We start from the raw sequence: 12,616 nt of genomic DNA, 5'->3' as shown, positions 1-12,616 counted from the left end.
TCTATCTTCTCGATCTTTCCGATCAAATGCTTCGATTTTCGATCACCTTCTGCTTTGTACGCAAACGTAAACATCTGTCCAAAATCAGTTTTTCTCGAAACATGGTTTTACTTTACTGATAATCGACACTTCGAAGAATCCATATACAATTGACTCTTTCAAACACTGAACAAATCAGTTAAACTTCCTGAAGACTTACTTTTTTAAAGTAAATTTCGATACATAGGTGTAGCAAAAAATCTCGCATCAAGAAAATATTATTTTAATATTTTGTAAATTATTTTTACTCAGAAATTTATCGTGAAATTTTATAATATCATTTTGAAATAGGTTTTAACGTTAATATAGTATAGTTTAAGACATACAGTTAATATAAATCTCGAATAAAATTACAAAGTATAATAACTAATAAATATTTACCTCTTCTCATAACTCATAGAATATTCGTTTAATTTCAGTTGAACATTTTTAAAATTTATTTAGTGTCATATCAGCGTTTCTGATACTAAGAAACAATCAGTGTTACATTTTTATGTATATTTTATATATGTATATATTGTTTGCTTTTATGTTATATAATTTACATTTTCTTCCATTCCTAAACAACATTAGTATCTAAAGTACATATAACAATAATTATATCATGAATTATATTACCGTATAAAAACTCTGAACAATTACTCATATTAACTGTGCCATTGTTCCAAATTCACAAAGCAATAAAGACTCGTAGTTGAAGTTCTTTTCTTGCGTAAGAGCAGAATTCTATTTGAAGAAAGTTTCACTAATAACAAGCGGTTTACGTAGGTAGTACTTATGCGAAATATTTGTAACACACAATAGAAACACTGATATAACTGACATTTCTGATGAAATCTCAATTAATGCGTTCAATTTTAAGAAAAAGACAATTCGTTTTTCAAATAACTTTTTAAATGAATTTCCTATCATCTTAACAGCTTTATACTATAGAAGATTATGGCTTCGTTAATAAATATTAAACGTTATTATCAAACTTTAACAAATGCTCGGATTTGGAGTTTACATTCATTAAATTCTCACTAGTATAGTTTTTTATAATAAAACTATAGAATACTGTTTGAAAAGAGAATGAAGAGAATTACCTAAATGTAACACAGTATTTCAGATGCTGACGCGTAGTACATTATCAGGTAAAAAGTAATTGTAAGTATGATCACTGTTACATAAAAACCATCTTCCAAGACGTCACCACTTTCGAGATGTTCTGATTCGAGGAAGACTGCTATCAGAATCTTTAAGGAATGATGTAGATATATACCGTTCGAAACAACGAGTTCTTCGCGATATCGCAGATACCGTGCTGCCCCACCTTAGTTAGGCGGTAGATAACAGGAAGCAAATTGCAGAACAATATTCCAATGTACACGAGTAGACACTAAATATACCTAAATAATACGAGAAACCAAGTATCGTGGCAATTCTGCGATCTACAATTATATTTGAAGGACAAAATATGAAGTAATGTGGATTTCAAAACGGAAATGGTAAATGCTGATTATATAAAATCAGCTTTCATATTCATTCTTCTTTTGTAAGTTGAAATAACTTGAATAAAATTTTATTCTCTGACTTCTAATGTTAACACTGTCTAATTATTATAAGGAGAAAGATATTTTGAAAACTATGAATCTTAAAGTATTCTGATTAAAAAATTTGTTGTATCGCAATATAACCATTTTGGGGACATTTTACAAAATCTTTAGATTTACAATCTTAGGAATTCATTTTATACTGATAGAATGATTCGATGGTTTAATAAAATAATGTTTGAATTTTTATATAAGATTTTAAATGAATTCATACTACTATAAAAAATGGTAAAGTTAGCATAATTAATCTAATTAATTTGAAATTAAAATAAAGGGTAATCGAGTAATATGATAGAAAAAAATCGTAATAAATCCAATGAACAAGGGACATTAAATTAAATTACTGTTTGAACAATATATGCACATTTTAAGAACACTTAAAAGTACGTTCTTACCAAATATTCATTACTTAAGTAAAATAATAAATAATGTGCCTTTCAAATTCTTTACAGAGTATATACAAATATATTATTACATGTATTTGAACAATACACCAAGAATATATATAACTGAAAATTCGTATCTTTTATAAAAATCGTTATCTATTACGTTCCGTATTATCGCGTTAAATAGCCGTGCTTAAGTGTTTTCGTTCGATTGTATCAATTCTAACTCGTGATTCTTTAAAAGCAACAACCTAAGAAAGAAAATTTGTAGTTAGCACACAAAGAACCGTATTTGTTGTTACACTCATCAAATGTTTTCTAATTTTTTTGCCTTGTTAACTCTTTATGAATCTGAATTAACGATTAGTTAACCGATCTGACCTCATGAATGAAACAGTATACGTAATACCCTGTTGTATACATCGACCTAGTAACCACACACAATGTGAAACTATTAGAAATTCATGACATAAGATTCTTGTAAATTTAATTATATCAATTATATCGTAGTAATTGTGCTCGCTGATACGTTTCTAGATAAGCATTAATCATATCAATGGGACTGTAACCCTGAAATCACGAACCAGTTGCACAACGTGCTAACGAAGCAGCTGTTATTAACGTGAAGTAGGAAATTGCTGCATTTTATTTATCTTGATAATAATATCGATGAGTTTAATTTTTTTGTTATAACAAAAGACAATACAAAATGTTCTCATGTGGCGGCAAATCATATTAATATCGATTGAAATTTATATTTTCAATGTTTTTTTCAGAAAACTGATGCCTACTTGGTCAGAAAGATAAGAAAAATACGACTAAGTTATTTATATTTTCACGAACATATATTGTAGTACTTTTAATTAATGCGTAACATTGCTCAATGTAAATAAACAAGGATAACGAACACTTATTTACAAATAAGGTATTCCAGAATTATAAAAAGGAACATAATGAAATTATAAGTAAACTGATTACAGTAAAACATTATAAATTCATAAAGATACAAATAAGGTAATTTATTTCTTTTAGATGCAGTAAAGTGCACTAATTTTGTATTAAATTTGTTTTTATAGTGTTTATAAATGAGGTGAAAGCACCAATTGTTGACCAATTAAGAAAAATTTTCTACTTGAATAATAATAAATGTTTGCTTATTTATAAAATAGAGAGACTCTATGCGTGAAAATACTGTTTGAACTTCTTACATTATCTAACAAGGCGAACCTTTTTGAAATAGTTATATTAACCGAATTTTATAGACATTTTTAAAAATTCAATACTTAAATTTGATTGGATGTTGACCATCCTTTAAAACAAGAAAACTAGTAATTGACCATATGTTATTAGTTGACTACTTATAATAAAACTAAAAACACTAAAGGTGATTACTTTGATATTGTTTATTTGGAACGACTATGACAAATTGGCAAATTGACAAGTAAAAGGATAAATACGAATGAAAAGAAGTTAATTTCATGTTGGAAATTGAAGGCACACCCAACGTCAGTGAAATAAATTGTTAGCTTTTACGATAAACAATTTTATTCAGGCAAAAGTGTTTCGAAGTCGAGTCGATAGACTCTGCAGCATATCTATCACATCTTTATTAAAAGATTATTACTTTCAGAAACCTTATTTTTTACGGTTTCCTGAAAAATGGTCAATTACTGATACCAAGTGTATTACTGGTGCCTATACCTTACGTGATGTCGTAGAATTATCTGAAGGTACAAGAAACTTGCAAATTTTTTCTGATAGCGACTCCTATGATGTATGTTATCGCTTACTGGCACCAAGTTCAATTCACTTGCGTCGGTAACAAAATAAAGTTCTAAAAAATAAAATAAAATAAAGTAAAATAAAATAAAATAAAATGAAAAAGTGTAAAAACTTCTGTAAGTCACTATAAAAAAAATTTACTACTTTCAGTTTTCTCGCCCAATTTTTTGTTGGTTTTATTTCCTAAATCCTGACGTTTTCTATTATTAACGTACTACTCGTCGATACGGTTACACATAATCAATCAAAACTATAAAATTGTAAACTAGAAAGACTCTCAACTCTACTCGTTAGTATGTCTCTACCTTAACGTATAGTCGTATTTATATTAATATATGTAATTATATATATATTTGATCAAACCTTTGTTTATTTAGACATAAATAACTTTACAATTTTTCTCTTGTGTGATATTTGGTAAAACAATTGCCTTTGTGTAATGATACGTTACAAAAATGACAGATGTGGCACGGGAAAACTAGTTTCCGGTCGCCAACGTATCATACGAATACAAGAAATCTCGTTCTCAGTCGCCAATGTGTTAATACTGAAACTACCGAACATTTAGAATGACTTATTTCCAATTATTTATAAAAATTAGAACAATACGTTTCTTGAGACTCGAAGGGTCTCCTCGAAGGGACGGGACCGGGACCCGTCCGGTAGTTTTAGTGTTCAGAATCAATGCTTCAGTGAAAGTGACGAACCATTTCCTAGTAAACGGCCGGACACTTCGGGGAACTTTCGAGGGTTCAGGGAAAACGAATTTCCGTTTATCAAGGAGCATGGGAAGGATGTCCCGTTTAAACAGAAAACAGCGGCAGTTTAAATGGAATGCGGCTTGAAGGAGCCAAGTCAGGTACGCATGTGAATGCCGCTTTAGAAGATGAAAGGTGGGCTTAGGTCGGGGAGTGTACGAGTACCAGCTGGGGCTCTTTGTTCAATCCTCGAAAAATCTCGACGGTTCAGGGACCAGGTAGAGTTACCTGTCCCCAAGCATAGCGCAGGTGGTCCCTACCTTTTTCTCTTCCATTCCGATTCGGTTGGCACGGAACCCGTAAGAAAGAGGGCCACTCTGACCCAAAAGGGAATGTATAGTAAATCTCAAGACTGACATTTTCGGATAACATCTTCGGCCCACCTAGGCGATCGGCGAGGAATTCAAAGGGACTGATGTCAAAATAGATAAATTGACTCGAAAATGTTTGACGGTAGACCTCTTAAGCTATTATGTTATATTAACCCCTTGTCCTATGATATCTTTCTCAACTCTGATCGATACGACTACTTTGTCGTTAGTGATTTATTGGAAAAAGAGAAAAATTGTGGGCATATTCTATGTCTGTGTTTGTTCTTAAGTATAATAATTGATTACAGAAGAATGATATTTAATTTGAACTCGAATGAATCCAGTAATATTTGTGTTTTTTAAAACGTTATTTTAAGGTAAAGGGTTAAGAGACCCTAGTATGATGGCTTCAGAAATTTGATGAATCTTTCACATTTTTGTGTAATGCAACATCTTAGAATTAAAATTGTAAAAAACACATGGAAAGTGGTATCATTGTGTGATTGCGTTATAGCTAATAATAGTTGTATGATATATTGTTTTTTATGTAATATATAAAATATCATTAACACTAGAACTACCAAGCATTTGATATGATTAATATGTACTTTTTATAAAAATTATAGGGGTACATTTGTTTTAATTTCTGCTGAAACATTAGGTGAGAAAAACTATTAATCTTTAAAATAATTTCAAATATTTAACATATTTACGATGTCAGTAACTGCAAAATATGAAAATTAGAATCAGTCATTTTGACTGGTACGTTTTAGTGTTAATTGTATAATATAAGAATATACGGTAGAGTAAGATAAACATTTAAAATGAAATTTAAATTAAAAGTAATTTTTGAAAATAAGTTCGGAAAGTCTTTATTTTTTACTGAGTTATATATTACCTTATTATAATTTGTCAAAGGTTATTAATGGTGTCTACGTAGTAGTTGAAAAATGAAAGTCACTTAAAATTCTATTACTTCTTTAAGAATGCACTATATATAGAAAGTGAGACAAGTAACTATAATTATTCTGATTATATTGTAAGTAATAACTTTAGTGATAATTGATTTATTAGATGAATGTTGTATAGTTCAAAGGAAGCCGAATAATATTTACAGTGCAACACTTGATTTACTCTTAACAATTATGCCTGTGATAATTTTAAAACTTATCTGTAATTTTTCAAATGGAAATTAAGTGTTCTTTCATAACGTTTTTACATAGTTACAGATAATTATGTGTAATATTAAAATTAACTTCTAAATTTTACATCAATTTTTTAAATGTCCTTTTGAATATACGGTAAAGTGGGAATATTAAATAAAAACGGAAATTAAAATATCTTCAGTGATGCATTTAATAATCTATATACTAAAATCTAATTATTTAAAAGACTTATAGAATGAAAATAAACATAATTATTTACATTAATTATTATTCACATCCTGAGATAAATCTCTGACTACAATTTATATTATTTTGTTTACAAGATTCATTTTTTTTTTAAATGTAAGTATCTTGGAAATCTTGTTTAATGTAAAACTGTTTTATAACGTCGGATATTTTTCTAATTCTTTTGTAGAACTGTTCGAAATTTAAAATGATCAAAAGTAAATGTTTAATATTGCTTGTAGCGTCACAGACATCGTAAGTAGTTAATCACACAATGGTTAGTATAGATAAGTGACATGTGAGTTCGGTGTAACCAGTATTTAATTTGCTAATTATCGTTTGTTTCTTCCTCTGTTAGCGTTTAGTGTTGACGGTAAAATTGATTGTAAGCATTTAAAAGACGCGACGATGCGGTGTCCTTCAATTCTTTTCTTCAGTTACTTCGGAGTTCATTTGTATGCATACCTTTAAATAGTACGTGTGAGAATTCTTTGTTGATGCTACAATTAGTTACTCCTTTAGCCGCTTTATCGACTCTTACATTGGTTGGTATTTCGGTGAATGGATATAGATCAAGTACTATACATATAGATACTCAAGAACTCGGATGTCACACATTTCATTTCATTTTTGAATTTTATATGTCGACTATTGTATAGCCTGTGATAACACTGTTGGCATTCGTTGACATGAAAAATCACAAGTAAACATTTCATAGGTTAAACTCACGTTTAAATGTTAATTTATTGCTCGACATTTATAACCCTTTAGCTAAAGAGTTCCGCATCATGGTAGAGAAGGAAAATAGTAATTTTCTACGAATTAATTTTGTACATTTAGACATGTAACATGAATATGGCTAGAAAATATAATCTTCTACCCAATATGCAAGGAAAAACTTACTATAGTTATGTAACATAACCACTAAACTTAGTTATTCAATACTGAATAGTTAAGAAATTCAATCCTTCAGTGACAAATAGTCATATCATTTCTTTCTTACTGATTTCTTAGGCCATGTTTTTACGCATTACTATTATATATATTATAATGAAAGTTCACTTAATCTTATGAAAATGCTTCTTTTCCATATTAATCATCACAACAATACTGTTGAAAGAACCACTACAAGTTGCTCTATCACAGAGATTGAAAATATTTCAATTTATAAATAACAACATATAACCAACAGCTAAAGGCATAAGTAGGTACAAACCAAAGCTGTTTAATTCTAGAAGGAAGTAGAAGTCATAGATAAAAAACAAGAATTTCTAGGAATACTGCTTCATATTAAACGATATCATTCTGCTTCGTAGAAAAGATTCTGCTAATAGAAGTCTCTAGAATTTTCAAGAACGCTAGCGTGCGTGGGATGACTGTTTTAAAGCAATGTCCTTCGGAAACGCGTTCTCCTAGCCAGAATTACATATCGATCCGATTGATTCTCTGGTCGCCCTGCATGATCGATTCGTCGCACGATGGTTACTTACCTGATTTCTTGTGAAATCAATCGACTCGAATGACAATCTCTACGGAGAACCCCATTTATATTGGTCACCGTTAACATAACACTGTTATAACATAATCGGCCGCAGTCTAGTGTCAATAACAGTAAAAGTGACGATTTCGTAAATCGGCTTTTGGTGGTTTGAAAAGCATTTACATATAGGCAGATCTGTAACTGGTAGTATTATATAATCGAAAAGAAGTTACTTCTATATACAAAATAAGATGAACACATCAAATTAAACCGGCAACATAAAATGTTATATTCGTGACAAGATTAACTCTAGTTCAGCGAATATAGAGTAACTTTTCAATGCAACTGTGCCTGCAGTTTTTCAATGATTATTCATTTTTTAATTATTTATGTTTGTTCTTTGCTGCTTAAAAATTTGCATCAATCTTTGCTATTTGGATTTTTATTGCTATATTGTGTTACATTTTTAGAAAATAAATGTTATAATTTTAGTTAATATGATAATTTTTATTTTTAATTAGAATTAAGTACCATTCATTTTGACAACAGAGTAACATTTTTAATGAAAAATTTATTTACTAAAATAGTACTTTATATATTCTATATAAATTTTATGAATGCATCCACAAGTTTACATAAAATTTTATGCACGATTCATTCGTGTAGAATTTACAGTGTAGACAATGGAAAGTGTATTCTGATCATGGGCAAAATGATTTTGCATTCGTTAGTCGCGTTTCCTAGAGCATACATAAATCTAAAACGACCATCGACCCAGAATTGTATTACCGTTAAAAAATTCAGAATTCCTTTTAATATTTAGTTTACAAAAGAAAATAAAATAAACAATTATAATAATTTATTTCTATCGTATATCTTATTATTTCTTATTTTCAATAATTGCGTTAGAAATACTTGTTATTATGTCGTCTTGTTTCTCATTTCTTTAAATAAGTAATGTTTTACTTTATTAAGTTACTTTCATTTCTATTTATTAAGGTATACCTCATTCACATTTTGCATTCAGAAAATGCAGTGCAAAGTGTATCATATTTGTGAAAACAAAGAATTCTATCAAAAAATATTATTATACGTTTTTAATTATTGTTTTCTTGATCTTAGTTTCAGAACACATTGTATATTATGATTTAGCGAAAGATCGACTTATTTATTGATAATTATCTACATTCTAATAATGATCTATTCTTATAGTCTTATCTTTTCCATCTGATTCACTATTGTGGTTTCGTACATATACACAGTGGGAACTTCTAAATTTATTCCAGTAATTTTTAACCTATTAACTACTTAAATATTATTCGCGAATCTTTAGATTGGTTGAAATAATTTTTTTAACAAAACAATCATTATTGGTGAAACTTTACTATAAAGATTACGTTAATCGTTTTTCCTATTAATGAGAAATTTTATGCATTTTATAATTAATATTTAACTAGATAAAACCGATTTTAACTTCCAAGCAAAGGTAATATCATTTAATAAATATCGATGATACATCAAGAAAGTATATTATGTAATTAGGTACTTATAATTCTATGAGTGCGAAGGATAACAATATAACTAGTCATGATGCACGTTTAAAAAGAAAATGAAAATAAAAGTAGCGTACTAAAAACTATATTATAATAGCTAACAAAAGCATCACTTTTTCAATACAGTATGTTTGAAATGTACTTAACACAATGACAGTAATGTTCTTTTCTTTGTTATTATTATTTAGAATATAAATTTTTTTAGTTATTTATTATAAGCAAACTGTGGATCGTTATACATTCATAATATTAATGTATTAAAGTCTTTAAAATTTCAAACATTATAATAAAATGTACTACATTGACATTTTATTTTTATTCCACTGAATTATTATTCAAAAGAAAGAAACTTTAATGAATTGCACTTTATCTATATCTGCCAATAAAATTGTCAAATACAAACATTCAGTTCAATCATGACGACATGTTTGAGCATGTATCACAAGTGGGTGTTTCTACTATAAATAGAACAGAATGATTTCATTATATAGCCAATATAAATATGTGAAATATATTGTAAACTTTCGTAAAAACTAACATAGTTTGAATTTCAAATACAACTGTTGAAAGACGAAATCTTATATTTAATTCTGATTTTCCTAAATGAACCAATTCAGAATTTGAATTTTTGAAACTTTTAAAATGATAAATATCAAAACACAAAAAAAAAGTCATAACATGATATTCATATTGCCCATATTAATCACAGAACAATTATACTCTTATTTAACAATACACAGTCTACAAAAAATTCTCCAATAAACAAATACTACTAGTTATAGCCTAGTACAGTTTAACCTTTCAACTCGTTTAATTAATCACAGTATTTTCGTTTAGTCGCATAAATGTTTTTTTTACCGTAATTGTTGCTTGCGTAAGATGATACTGTTGGTGGAATTAATGGCTACGTGCGTAACAAGTTTTATGGGCTCAATCCTTTTCAACTCATTGTCCTACGTTTTCCTGAGTGATTTTATCCAGATCATGAGTATTTGGAAGGATTGAGAGTTTATGTAAATAACATCCGGTTTAACATATAAATATAAACCTCGACTGACAATTAGTCACTTTCGTATAGTTGTCTTAACCAAAATTAGTTATTCTAATAACTAAAATACACTACACGCCTAGTATGCACAAACTTGTTCGAAAATACTTTTTTTACTTAACGATTTTCTTTAATTCAAAAGTAAAAAGAATGCTTTGAAAACTAATTGTAAAAATTAGGCATAGAAATCTCACACTGACATATTTAATAATTATAATGCAACCAGAGATATGGAATTTCTGACAGTATGTTCTATCAATGACACATCTACTAACTTGCTATGCGATTTTTACATAAAAATAATTCCAAACAAAAAGTCGAACAATCGGATGCTATAGCAAACATTTTTTAAAATAATGACTTTATTAAATACCAGAAATAATCAATATTTGGATTATATTTTTTATGGGGAATGTAGACCGACGTTTCAATAATTAAATTGCATGGTTTTTGATAATCAATCAAAGTTTGTATTGTTATATAGTGGAAAATTGTACATTTATAAATGGAATTAATTGTTAAAAAATGATATTCATTGAGTGGACATGACTTTTGAAAAATAGCTTTATTTTAGGAAAATAAATGTACATTAATAGTTTATTAAGTGATTAAACTGTCGATTTAATAATTAACTAACTGAGTATTTAAAACTATAACATAAACCGAATAATTACAAATCACAAAATAACTAAAAGGTAAGATTACAAATTGAATATAGTATAAATTATAATAAGTCTGTGGAGTATAACATATGTATATTCCAGTACTCACAGGTTACTATATAGACACCGAAATGGGGCAAGAATTTCTTTCACCCACTAGAAGACTTCACACGATAAAGATAAACTGACACGAATAAAATAATTTTTGTTAATGTAAACATATCTTTACATTTTAAAAGCTACCTTATGCCATAAGTACGTGGTTCATATTTTAAAATTTATATAGAATTTTACGTTCTTACTAATACTTTACATGGAAGATTTACAATTATTCAGTTTTTGTAGGTAAAAGATTAAACTGTACTGGTGCATAACTACTAATATCTGTTATACATTTTGCATTCATAATCAACGATAATTTGTTTACTCGAAAATTTTCTGTGGACTGTGTATTGTAAAACAAGGCATAATTGTTCTGTGAGTAATACGGATAATATAAATATTAATGTATAATTTGCATTTAAATTATAATTTACAGTCTATAACCATATCCATGCATCTATAGTCACAAATGTGGTCAACCGTAAAGTGAATGTGATTTTTCTAAATAAATACAAAGGAACGAATAAAACGTTTCTTTATCATGAACCGAAATACTTTATGATAGTCCAAATGAATTTTCTCTCCTTGCTCGTTTTTATTTCATACAAACGTTGAGTTTTAGACTTCGTTTAACCCTTTCGCCGGTACACCTCTACCTCTGTTTTATCAGGGAATGTAGGTACGTAGGTGTGTTATCACCTCCTCTTATCAAGGTGATCCTCATATCTCCGTTTATCTTGTATGTGCTGATAACATATTTGTTTTGTCTGAGACTACGCCGTTGCTCTTTACGCCTTTGTGCCATGTGTTTGAAGTTTTAACACGCGCGCCTAAACATGCACTCTACTTTTTTGCATACTTATCAGAATTTTGAAAGTCGTGCGGTTAGTGTTAGATAGCTCATCGTGAGAATGATACATTACACGCAGTATATTCTCTATTAACCCTTTGCACTTCGAATTTCTTTTGCATTTTTTCCTCGACAACTCTGTATTATCATGATATTTTATTTAAAATGCATTTTAAAAAATAATTAGTTTGTAGAGAGCAGTGTAAAAGATTCTTGTTAATAATAATATTGAAAATAACATAATAATGTAATCTATTTTAAAAATATCTTGACAAAGAATCACACCTGTGAATAAAACTGATGTTGAGTCACGCTCGACGTAGAAGCGCAAAGGGTTAACCCTTTCAGTGTTGAATACTCCCAGCCGAAATGTTCCGTGTGGACAGAACATTTTCTTGCTTGTCTGAAGATCAATGAACTATGTTAATTCGAACAATTAAGTTGTAATTAACCCGTTAACTGTGAATTTTAGTTTGAAAAACTTCTTGTTTTGCACGTGATAAAATCAAAAAATGAAGTGTGTACTCGTCAAACGCAGGACGAATACACCTAGAATATATTTTAATTTAGAAAAAGCAAAGCGAAGAAGAATTACATGTTTACGTGAAAAAATAAAGAATTCATTGTTGAAAGAATTAGTGGCATTTCAAGTTTTGAGATGA

General features: G+C 28.8%; 1 protein-coding gene across 2 annotated transcripts in view; it reads right to left on the bottom strand.

Annotated features, from left to right (window-relative positions):
• The window catches only part of Gp150 (leucine-rich repeat domain-containing glycoprotein 150), a 40,050-nt gene that overhangs the window by 11,268 nt on the left and 16,166 nt on the right, over positions 1–12,616 (bottom strand). The window contains exon 1 of one of the 2 annotated variants that reach the window (XM_031974685.2): positions 1,125–1,290. The exons of the other annotated variant lie outside the window; for it this stretch is intronic. The gene's annotated coding sequence lies outside the window, so the exon portion shown is untranslated. Of the gene's footprint in view, positions 1–1,124; positions 1,291–12,616 lie in introns of those variants that run through there. 2 annotated transcript variants of the gene reach the window in all.

The sequence above is a fragment of the Nomia melanderi genome, chromosome 12, assembly GCF_051020985.1.
Source record: "Nomia melanderi isolate GNS246 chromosome 12, iyNomMela1, whole genome shotgun sequence".
NCBI lineage: Eukaryota > Metazoa > Arthropoda > Insecta > Hymenoptera > Halictidae > Nomia > Nomia melanderi.
Note: the sequence above shows the minus strand (reverse complement) of the source record. Positions and strands in the feature narration are given on the sequence as shown.